This window comes from Tamandua tetradactyla, chromosome 1 (assembly GCF_023851605.1).
Source record: "Tamandua tetradactyla isolate mTamTet1 chromosome 1, mTamTet1.pri, whole genome shotgun sequence".
In the NCBI taxonomy this organism is placed as follows: Eukaryota; Metazoa; Chordata; class Mammalia; order Pilosa; family Myrmecophagidae; genus Tamandua; species Tamandua tetradactyla.
The window spans coordinates 108,714,286-108,727,117 of NC_135327.1; the positions used below are offsets into that span (position 1 = coordinate 108,714,286).

Consider the following 12,832-nt stretch of genomic DNA (forward strand, 5'->3'; position numbering starts at 1 on the left):
CTTGCAGCTTTGGGCACACCCCTCTGCTTCTGCCCTCATGAAAACCCTCAAGTGACCATACTCCCTGAGCTCACTGTGTTGGCTTGAAACTGTTGTGTACCCCAGAAAAGCCGTGCTCTTTAATCCTGATTCAGTATTGCTGGGTGAGAGCTTTTTGATTAAGTTGTTTCCAAGGAGATGTGATCCACACAATTGTGGGTGGGGCCTGTTGATTAGGTGGTCTTCACCCATTCAAGTTGAGTCACTTCCTGGAGCCCTTTAAGAAGGAGACATCTTGGAAAAGGCTCAGAGCTGACATACAGAGAGACTTTTGGAGATGCAGAAAGAAAACGCCCCCAAGGAAGCTGTTTGAAACTAGAAGTCAAAGGACCAGCAGACACCAGCCATGTGCCTTCCCAGATCAGCCTTTCTTTAGTCAACATATCTTTTTCTGGATGCCTTAGTTTGGACCTCTTTATGGCCTTAAAACAGTAAACGTGTAATGTAATAAATTACCTTTATAAAAACCAACCCATTTCTGGTATATCGCATTTCCAACAGCGTTAACAAACCAAGACATGCACTGTCTGTGATCTTTTCCCATTTTTTCTCCCATTCTCCAGCATTCTCCATGTGCTAGGCTCCAACCTCAGGTATGTATTAGCTTCTGAAGGACTTCCTGGGCTGCTTAGTATATTTATGATATTGATCTTGCCATTCCCTCTGTGTGGAATACTCATTTTTTAAGCTCAGCTCAAATGTCTCTTCCCCTACAAAGGTATCCTTAATACACTCAGGAAAGGTACTTACACCCTTCCCTTCAGTCTCTTGTAGCTTGTTGCACATACTTTTATTATTATTATTGTTGTTATTTTTAAAAGACAGTTTTATTCAACCATAATATAGTCCATCCAAAGTGTCCAATCAATGGTTCTCATTATAATCACAGAGCTGTGCATTCATTACTGAAATCAATTTAAGAACATTTTCATCACTTCAAAACATAAAAATCTCATACCCTGTAAGCCTCACTATTACTGATGCTTAGCGTTGGTCTGGTATCTTTGTTACAACTGATGAAGGAATATTACAATATTACTGTTACATGTGGTCCATAGTTTGCATTGTTTATATTCTTCCCCTTATACCACCCTATTATTAACACCTTGTAATAGTGATGTACTTTTGTTCTAGTTCATGGAGGAACATTCTTATATCTGTAACATTAACCACACTCATCATCCACAATAGGAGTCACGACAGGAATGACATGGCCACATATTTCATCCTCTAGCTTTCCCTCTAGTGACACACACCACCCTAAACTTCCCCTTCCAACCACAATCACACCCATAATTCCCTCCTGTTAATTACACTGACAGTAATGTGCTACCATCATCTCTATCCATTTCCAGCCAAACTTATTAAGCAGTCTGTGCAAATTAAGCCTCAGCCCTCCATTATCTCCCCTCACTCTATCTTCTGGTCACCCATACTCTAGATTTGAACTTCATGCTTTTATTTCTGAACTAGTAATAATTTATTAAATTACTTATTAACCCGAATGTCCTAAATCTGAATGCAGAGACCAAATCTGTAACCTCAAGTGTTTAGGACAAACACCGGCACAGAATCTGCTCAAATGTTTGATAAAAGAATAAAATAAATACCTGAATAATTGTAGCAAGATAATGAAGGCCTACATTTTACTATGTTGCATGGAACTTTTTAAAATAAATAAGCTGGTTCCTTTTTACTCTCCAGTGTTTAAAATTCTGGAGTTAGGCTCTGCAGTAGACATTAGACATCCTTTGACATACAACAGACGTGGATATGGAATTTGCATTCCATATGCATACACCAGACTGCAAGGTCATTTCCTTTTCGCCTACTACTAATCCCTATACTTACATATAAATACTTGGAAATTACTTGCAAAGAGATGCAACATTATGGCCTCCATAAAACTCATATTTTAAAATAACATTGCATAGTTCATAAATAAGCTAAATAAAATGTAAGTAAAGTTTTGGAATTCCACTTCTAGGAAGATATTCCTTCCACTAAGTACAACTAAGAACACTGGACATTATACATGTATAAACGTCATCTTTAGCTAAAAGGTGGCTAAAAGAAGGCAGACGGGCCAGAGTCTTTGACACCCAAGAAATGACATGGCGCTGAGTTCCCTGGCTTTGTTTTCTGTCTCAAATGACTCAGATTTGGAGCTGAAGACTCCAGCAAACTGAGCATGCCAACAGACATAGAAAAGCTAAAACAGAAGTTTGATCTTTCTAGGCAAATGTTCAGGAAAGGGGAATCCTTGCCAAACAAACGTTTAGACAATAACCAATTTGCTCTAGCAGATGCCATGGAAAAAAATTGCGTCCCCATCCCCAATTTCCACCAGCAAAAGCTGAGTGGGGAGCCGAGGATTCCACCCTCATCAAACTTTCAGGAGATGCCCCATCCTTGCCCAAGCTGGGTAGGAAACCGGGATTTTCATCTTCCCCAGACATCGAGGTGTGCCTGCCCTCTCCACCCACACAGGTAAAGCTTATACAGGGAGCCTATACTCCTACCACATCTGATGGTGCTTAGTCACCTTCCCCTGCCAACTGGGGTGGTATTGGAAGAGAACTTGCGGAGGGTTGGGACTGGCACATTGCCAGCAGTAGCCAGGCCACCTCCCCTCCCACCTGGAAGCAGCCCTCCTCCAAGCAGTGTATCCTTACCAGCGGCCTCATATGCAGCCAGAGCCCCTCCCCTCACCTGGCAGTGGCTGCGAGCCCCTCCCCAACTTGGGTGTCAGTTGAGGTTGAGTGGGATGTTGGACTTCTCCTCACAAGTGACAGTACTGAGGCAGCTCTCCATCTTCTGGCATGGCAGTGCCAATGGGGGCCAACTAAAATAGAAGATTTGAATAAGATCCAGAATAGCCTACTCTAATACCCAAAGTGTCCAGGTTTCATTTGAAAATCACTTGTCATAATGAGAGCCAGTAGATTGAAACTTGGATGTAAAAAAGACAGTTGTGATACACTAAAATAGAGATGACAGAGACATAAGAGTTATCTGACAAAAATTTTAAGGACCCATCATAAGAATGCTTCAGTGGATAATTGTGAACACTTTTTAAACAGAGGAAAAAAAACAGAGGACATTTCAACAAAGTAGAAAGTTTCAGCAAATAAATAGGCGCTATGAAGGAGGAACAAACAAAATTCTAAAAACTGAAAAATACAGTAACCTAATATCAAGTGATGGGACTACGAACTGGAAGGAGAGGACAGAGGAAAGAATCAGTGAGCATGGCAATCTAACAATAGAATTGATCAATCTGAATAATTGAAAATAGACTCAAACAAAACAAAATAGAGTTTCAGAGACATGTAGAACTATAACAAAATGCCTCACATTTGCGTCGTCACAGTTCAGAAGAAGAGAAAGAATGTGGGGCTGACAAAATACTCAGAGAAATAATAGCTGAAAACATCTTAAATTTTGCAAAAGGCATACACCTGTAATCTATAGTAAATATAGATAATTCCAAATAGAATAAGCCCAAAGAAACCCAAGACACATTATAGTAAAGATTCTGTGAATTATAGATCAGCAAACACAAATATTTTGAAAGCAGTGAGAGAAAAATGGCATTTGACCAGTAGGGAAATTTTTGAAATGGTAACAGACTTCCCACTGTAAACCTTGGTGGCATAAACAAGGTGGCATCATATTTTTCAAGTACTGAAAGAAATGACTAATGAGTTTGCAAACAGATAGGGAATGATAAAAGAAAGAAAACTGGAGTATCAAAACAAAAAGAGGGGGAGCCAGGGTGGCTTAGCAGGTTGAGTTCTCACCTGCCATGCTGGAGACCCAGATTTGATTCCCGGTGCCTACCCATGCTAAAAAAAAAAAAAGAAAGAAAAAGAAAGAATAATGGAAATTGTAAAGTTATGGGTAATAGCAATATGATTTCCTTCTGTTTAGAGTTTTCTGAATTATAATTTCTATATAAAGCAAAAATTATAACACTGTGATTCTAAATGTATGCAGAAGAAATATTTGAAAGAATGATATAATTAGGGTAGGTTAAAAGGACATAAAGAGAGGTGAGGTTTCTATACTTCAGTCGATCTGATAAGATGAGAACACCAGTAGACTAATTAGTTAACAAAATATAATGTTATTCTTAGAGCAACCACAACAAAAAGCTACACAATGACATACACTCAAAAACAGTGCAAACAAATTTAAACTGAATTTTAAAATATTCAAATACAAAAAGAATGGCAGGGAAAACAACAGAAGCAACAAAAACAAAAAAACAGAGGCAACAAAGACCAAACAAAAAGTAAAATGACAAATTTAAGCCCTAACATATCAATAATTACGTTAAATGTAGATAGTCTAAATGCATGCATACCAATTAAAACAGAGATTGAAGGAGTAGATTAAAGAACATGATCCAAACGTAGGTTGCTACAGAAACACACTTCGAATATAATGTTGAATATAGGTTGAAAATAAGAGTTGGAAAGAGATACGTTAAGAAAACTTTAATCAAAAGAAAGCAGTGACTATATTAGCTGTAGAGAAAGTAGAGTTTGAAGTAAAAAATTATCCGAGACAGAGAGGGACATTACATAATGGTAAAAAGTCAATCAACCAAGAAGCATAGCTGTCGTAAATCTGTATGTACCAAATATCAGAGTTGTAAAATATGTATAGAGAAGATGGATAGAGCTGAAAGGGGAAATAGAAAAATCTATAAATTGTTATCTCTCAAAAATTATAAAGTAAGAAAAAATCAGCAAAGGACCTAGAAGAAGATCGACAACACCATCAATATTATCAACCAACAGAACTTAATTGACATTTGCAGAATATTCCTTCCTAAAACAATAGGATACACTTTCTTTTTAAGTGTTCGTTGAACATTTACCAAGGGGGACCATATACTGATCCATAAAACAAACCTCAAAAAATTTAAAAGAACTCTAATACTCCAGAATGCGTTCTTGGACAACAATTGAATCAAAATAGACATTAATTGCAAAAAGATAATAGGAAAATTTGTAAACAACACATTTCTAAATATGTGGATCAAAGAGGAAGTCTCAAGGGATATAAAACTGAACTGAACTGAAATGAAAATAAAAATATATCTAATTTTGTGGGATATAGCTAAAGCAGTGTTGAGAGGGACATTTATAGCACTAAGTGGACATTAGAAAAGGAGAAAAGTCTCAATAATCTAAACTCCCCATTCCAATATCCTAGAAAAAAAAAAGAACAAAATCAACCCAAAGCAAGTAGAGGAAAGAAATAGTAAAGATGCAAGAAAAATTAAATAAAGTTGAGCATAGGAAAGCAACCAAGAAAATCTATGAAATTCAAAGCTGGTTCTTTGGAAATGTCAATAAAATCGATAATCTTCTAGCAAGACTGACAATGTAAAAAAGAGATCAGACACCAACGACCAATATAAGGAATGATAAAGAGGATATCTCTATGGACACTGCAGACACCAAGAGTAAAAAAGAAATGCTACAAACAACTCCACACAAATAAATTTGACAGCTTTGATAAAAGGGGCCAATTTCTTGTAAAGCAAATACAACTCAGCCAACATGTAGAAGATGATTTGAATAGCCCTTCATCTATTAGGGAAATTGAATTTGTAATTTAAAATCACCAAAGGAAAGAAATTTCCAGGTCTAAATGGTTTCATTTGAATATTTTACCAAACTTTTAAAAATGAATTAACGTCAATTCTACACACCCTCTTCCAGAAAATAGCAGAGGAGGGAGTACTTTGCAATTCATTGTATGAAGCTGGTTTTGCTGTGATACCAACATTAGATAGTATAAATAAAGGAAAACCTGCAGAGCAATATCTATTCATCATGAATTACATTTACAAAAATTATTAACAAAATATTAGCAAATAGAATTTAGCAATATTTAAAAAGAATTATATAACATGAACAAGTGTATGTATTACAAGGGTGCAAGACATTCACTATATGAAAATCAATCACTATAATCCACTGTGTTAATGCACAAAAAATAAAATTTTTATCATCATACCAAATGATGAGGAAAAACAGTTCGACAAAATTCAACATACAATTGTGGTAAAACTTCTTGGAAAACTACAACTGGAGGGGAAGGAACTTCCTCAGCTTGATAAAGAATATCTAAAAAAAACCTACAGCAAACTTTATATCAATGCTAAACTTATTAACTGCATTTATGGTGACTACATAAGGAATAATCTTGTTTGATGAGAGATAAATAGATAAATAGATGAGAGAATGATACTGCAAATGTATCAAACAGCAAACTATGAAAACTGGTGGATATGAGTCTCTGGGGGGAGGTCTGATGGGAATTACCTGTATGGAGTTTGTAGTACTTTTGCAACTGGCCTGTGAGCTTGAAATTATTTAAAAATTTCAAAAAGTTAAAAATAAAAACAAAACAAAGCCCTATAGCTAACATTTGTCAAAAAAAAAAACTGAGTAATATAATAATCAATAATCAATACAATGCCTATATTGAAAGAGAAACTGCTCAGACAAGGAGAGTGCAATGTGAAGTAAGAGTCTTAAAATAGTTCTTAAAACAAGTTATATTGGCTTATAAAGGCAATTAGGGGATTTCCACAGGGGAAGTTACAGTAATTGCTGGGCATTTAGGTTCCAAACAAAGGGTCTTAAAAAAGGTGAGGTGGGGTGGGGCGGGAAGGGCAGTGATCATAGATTAATTATTCAAGTATATTTTTCTATTTCTCCTGGACTATTTCTACTAGACTGATACCAGCTTATTTCCAATTGTTGCTTACCCTGCAACTTTTGCAGGCTATTACTCAATATGTGTCATTTTTTTTTGGAAAGCCCCCAGTTTTATTTTTAACTCTTTAGAAAGTCCCTGTTACTTCTTGGAAAAGGGGTCAATTCTGGCAATAGCAATGTAGGCAACTAATTTACTTTACTTAACACATTGAACTTAATGGAAAAAGATGAAATGCTTTCTCCAAGGCAAGGATGTCCATTATAACCATGCTTATTCAACATGATAGTAGAAGTTCTAGCCAGCGCAATAACGAAAGAAAATAAATAAAATACATATTGGAAAGGAAAAAAATCATCTGTCCCTGTTTGATGCATGTGTGCAAATATATAAAATCAATTATTCCTTACATACTAGCACTGAACACCGGACACTAAAACTAAAAATGCAAAGCCATCTTCAGTTATTAAAAAATTGAAATTCCTAGGTGTAAATCCACCAAAATATGTACTGGACATATACGCCGAAAACTACAAAAATGCTGATGAGAGAAATCAAAGGTGATATAATTAAATATAAGGACTTACTATATTTATGTACTGCAAAATTCACCTAGTAAAAATGTCAATTCTCTCTAAACTGAGACACAGGTTTAGTGAAATTGCTGTAAAAAAAAATCCCAGCAAGAATTTTTGTAGAAATAAGGTTTTCCTGAAATTTGTATGGAAAGACAAAGGAATGTAAATTTTTAAAAAACAGTCTTGACAAAAAAAAAAAAAAGGAAAAAGTGATAGAAGTCAGTGTGCCCAATTTAAAGATTTATTGCATAATTATGTTAGTCAAGGATATGTAGTACTGGCCAAAGGAAAAGTACATAGATCAGGGGGACAGAATAGAGAACCCAGAAATAGACACACAGAAATTTACCCAACTGATATTTGACAAAGATGCAAAAACTAATTAAATAGAGGAGGGTTAAACTTTTCAACAAATGGTGCTGGAAAAATTGAACATCCATAGATTAAAAACAGACAAACAACAAGGACAGCAACAAACCACCTTAACCTAAACATCACACCTTTTATAAAAATTACCCAGTGTGGCTACAAACTTAAAGGTAAAACATAAATCTACACAACTTCTGGGAGAAAATCTTTGGCACCTTGGAATACAGAAAGATTTCTTAGACTTGACACCAAAAGCATCATCCACAAAAAGAAAAAGTGATAAATCAGTCTTAAAGTTAAAATTTTGGTCCTGTGAAAGACCCTCCATTTTGGTTTCCCAGATGCTGAAGTAAATGCCATGCAGTAGGTGGCTAAAACAACAGGAATTTATTGCCTCCTGGTTCGGGGGCTAGGAAAAGTCCAAAATCAAGGTGATGCTTTCTCCCTGAAGTCATTCTAGAGCTGACTGCCAGTGATCCTTGGTCTTTGGCTTTGCTGTCACATGGCCATGCACAGGGCAGCCTCTTCTCCTTTCTCTTCTGAGTTCCACTGACTTTCAGCTTCTGGCCGTTCCCTCAGGCGTCTTCTATGTGGCCTTCCCTATAGGCTTTCAACGGTAGGATTAACATACATCCTCTGGTGCACAGGTGGCTCAGTGGTAGAATGCTCACCTTCCATGTGGAAGACCTGGGTTCGATTCCCAGACCATGCAACTAAAAAAAGAGACCCATCCTGATTCAGCTGGACCATACATTAACCGATGTAACCTCATCAAAATGTCCTATTTACTAGGTTTCACAGCCACAGAAATGGAATAAGTTTAACAGTATCTTTTGCTGGGAGCACGTGGCTCTAAGCCACGATGCCCTTTTAAGATGAAAAGACAAGCCACAGAGAGGGAGAAGTGTTTGCAAACCAATAACCAACAAATGACTAGTATCTAGAATGCATAAAGAACTCTCAAGTCTCAACAATTAAAAATAACTAATTAGAAAATGGACAAAAGACATTTCACTAAAGAGGTTGGGCAGATCACAAGTAAACATACGACAAGTGTTCAAAATCACGTGAGATATTGCTACACACCTTACTAGGATGGCTAAAATAAACAAAAAAAAACATACCACGTCTTGGAGGGCTGAGGAAAACCTAGTCACTCTTACATCTTTAGGAGGAATGTAAAATAGTATAGCCATGATGGGAAGCATTTTGGCAGTTTCTTAACAAATTAAACATGCAACCTGCATATGACCCAACAATTATATTCTTGGACATTTATTCCAGAGAAATGAAAACTCATATTTAAGCAAATATCTGTATATGAATGTTCATAGCAGCTTTAAATATAATAGCTCAAAATTGAACCAGAACCCAGATGCCTTTTAGCCATGCAATACTACTCAGTAATAAAAACAAAGAAACTACTGACATATGCAATGATGTAGATGAATCTCCAGAGAATTCTGGTGAGTAAAACAAAGTCAATTCCAGAAAGTTACGTATATGTATTTCATTTATATAACATTCTTGAAAAGATAAAAATTCTCTGGAGAGCAGATTATTGGTGGCTCAGGCTAAGCTAAGGCTCCGAGGCTCAGCTAAGGCTCCGAGGATATTGGGTGTGTCTATAAAAGAGCAGCATGTGGAATCTTTGTGGTAATGGAAATGTTCTGTATCTTGACTATTGTGATATTGTCCCAAAATTTTCCATGATGTTCCCATTGGAAGAAACTGGGTAGAGGGTATTATATTCTATGTATGTACACAAATCAATAATGATCTCAAAATAAAAAGTTAATTTAGGGTGGTGGCTGAGCAGACAGAGTTCTCGCCTGCCATACTGGAGACCCGGGTTCAATTCCTGATGCTTGCCCATGTGACAAAAAAAAATGTTAATTTACTAAAATAGAAAATTTCTGAAATACACTAAAAAGTTTGATATGATGAATTAGTCATTCTTTAGAAGATCTTTACATGTACTATATGATGTGCTTATTTAGCCATTTATACACTTATTATACAGTTTATACTCATTATAGATATGTTTTCTTCCAAAGTGGAAATATCAGTGTTGATTTCAAAATGGGAAGTACTCCTTTGGTTGAGAATAGGTCTCTTTACATGATTAGTGTTTCCAAATATGTTGCAACATATGTTTCATGCTTTTTGCCATATGCATTTTACTTAAAATATTGCAAACTGCTAAGTGAGAATATTGAGATTTGCAGGTGTAATTATATAGGAATATTATACTTTGTGACAGGGTTCTCAAGAGGCATCCATTAACTATCCTATAACTCAGACATGGCTAGTTCACCTAGTGTAGTTTCTCTTGAGCAATAAAAGGCATGACATTGGGGTGTGAAGGTAGTTCAGGTCTCCATGCAGGAGACCCGGGTTTGATTCCCGGTCCCTGCACTTCCCCAAACAAACAAAGAAAAAACTCACAAACAAATAAATTCAACAAATGATGCTGCAATAATGAGATACTCACATGGAAAAGGATTAAAATGTGACCCCCACCATATAGCATAAAAAAAAAAAGTAACGTTATTCGAAAATGTATTCTTAGAAAAGTAAGAAGAAAATCAATTTTTATATAAAGAAATTTACTGAGAATGCTATAGCTTTAAAGGAATTGGGCCCTAATACCCTATCATCTTAAAAGATACTTTTGATTAAAAGGTGTTATTTTGCAAGCTGTTTTGGATCCCTTGTTGGCAAAGAGCCTAAGGCTGAGGAGAAAATGTGTTAATCATTGACTAGGTTCTAGATCATTCCCTCTACCTAGAATATGCTTGTTCACGTCCAGTTGTCTTATGTTAAGGAAGCAATTCCACTAAGTAATCATGTCAGGCTGTCAATGCTGTGGTTAGATATAGAATTAAAGACCCTGAGAATTTTGAAATCTGAGGGTCTTTAATATGCCTTAGGAGTTTTTAGATTGGGAAGGTACAAACCATTATGTGTTGCTCATGAACATATTTTCTCTTTCTTCTGTACTCTCTCAGCAGGATCTCTTGATATCGGTTCAAAATGGAGTGCTTGGGTGAGATTTTAAAGTTTAATGATTAAAAGCATAGACCCTGGAGCAAGGCTCCTTGAGATTAAACCCCAAACTAAACCCCAGGTTAAAGCCTTGTTGGCTTTGTGAACTTGCACAAGTTCAATAAGTTTGCTGTGCCTCAGTTTCTTCCCTGCTGAAATGAAGGATTAATTGAGCCAATACATGTAAAATGCTTGGAACACAGCCTGACATATAATAAACACTATGTAGATTTTAACTATTATGTCAACATTACAAAGTCTATAGAAATTGCATTATATTCTTACAGACAAGTTTTGGAATTGTCACAGAGATAATTTAGCTTACTGTCTTTTGGCCATTGTAATTCTTCTAGAATTAATTGATTGTTTTTTGTTGAATACCCACCATGCCCCACTGCTGGTGATGATACATAAAATGGTCTCTGCCTCTAAGGAACTGCTCTGGGCTGGAGAAATTCTAAGAATACCAAAGGAGCATGAGCATTTGCATGGTTATAGAAAGGAAGTGTATATCACATTTCATTTATAATTAAAATTAGGCATCTCAACCGACTTATGCTTCTACTGTTTTAAAGCCATCAGTGACTTTTTATTATTGACACAGCATACATAGGCAGGAAATCAAGGAACTCACAAGCTGGTCCAACTTTGTCTTCCCCCTTGGCTCCATCTCCTTGTTTCCAGCAGCTTAGGTAGTCAGCATCCCTAGCACATTGCGTGTGCTCTCTCTCAGTTCTCTGTTCACTCTGAACTGAGTGCCGCTCCCCTTCTTTCAGGCAAACTCTTCTCCACTTCCAGCTCCTGACTCACATTTGCCTTCCCTTGGAGACCTTTACTAATGGCAGGCAGAATGAATGCCTTTTTTCTCTTTCCCCTCAAATCTCTGTGGAAATCTTTCCACTCTCATAGAACTTTCTTCATTTTTTTGACATTTCTGCAGTTTGTTTTTATATTTCAAAGTTTTTAAAAGTTTTAAAAATACGAAGAAGAGAATGATGGGCATCCCTGTGTTTTTTTCCTCTCTCTCTACCTCTCCTCCCCTTTCTCCACCTCCTTCCTCCTATGCTGTGAGTATTGTGAGCACTTCAGGAGCAGCACTCATTTCTTACTTAGCTTTGTGTCCTCTGTGTGTAGCTGGACATAGGAAGCACTCAGTAAGCCTGCTGTGAGCAGATGTGTTCCCAGGAGATGGAAGGAGATTGAAATCTTCATGGACTAGAGTCATGAGACCAACATAAACTGCACATAGAACACTCACCATGGTATATCAGGAATATACTATTAGAAGGGAGAGTGAGAACAAATTGAGAAGTATCTAGAAAACAGGTGAAATGTTTAGATTGAGCCAGGTGATTATGGCAGTAATGTTAACAAGAAACACTGCAACCAACTCAGGTGTTAGTGGCCATTTCATAGGGTTATTACGCAGACTGACAGGTTGTGGGGAATGAAGAAGAGTGGAAAGAATCAAAATGCTTGAGCCTGAAAATGGGAACATTGTTGTGCCACTGATGGAGAGGTTGTGAAGGAAGCTAGTTTAGTGTTTGTGAAGAATTTAAATCAAAACCTGCTAACTTACTTGTAAGGGTGGTGAGATAACCAAGTGGGGATGCTGAGAAGACAGAAGAGTGGGATGATTAGACTCACCTGACATCCACTCTACATAATTGCTGATCCTCAAAATCTTTCATCAGTAGGGTCATCACTATCTGGTCATCACCTTTGAAGGTTTGGAACTTATTATTTTTTTTTTTGCAAAATATACAAGTCCAACCCCATCCCCCCCTAATTTCCGCAATGTTGGTCTTCTTTGTATGAAGGACTTCTGCCTCACTTGTCCATCAGATTCCAGGCTCCCTGCTGCAGTAGAGCCTGTCCTGTGCCCCCAGATGGCTTGTCAGCATTGCAATGTCCTGATCTACCATTAGCATCTCATGATCCCAGAGGCTGGGCTCCCCGGCGTTGGCCATGCCCCTTCCTCCTTGCTGAAACAGAATGATTTTCTGTTCAAAAATATGGGAGGATTTCCCTTGGCCTGCCATTCGAGGTACCACATG

General features: G+C 37.0%; 1 protein-coding gene across 1 annotated transcript in view; it reads left to right on the forward strand.

Moving 5' to 3' along the window:
• MEOX2 (mesenchyme homeobox 2) overlaps positions 1–12,832 on the forward strand; it is a 74,882-nt gene that overhangs the window by 26,334 nt on the left and 35,716 nt on the right. The window lies entirely within an intron of this gene.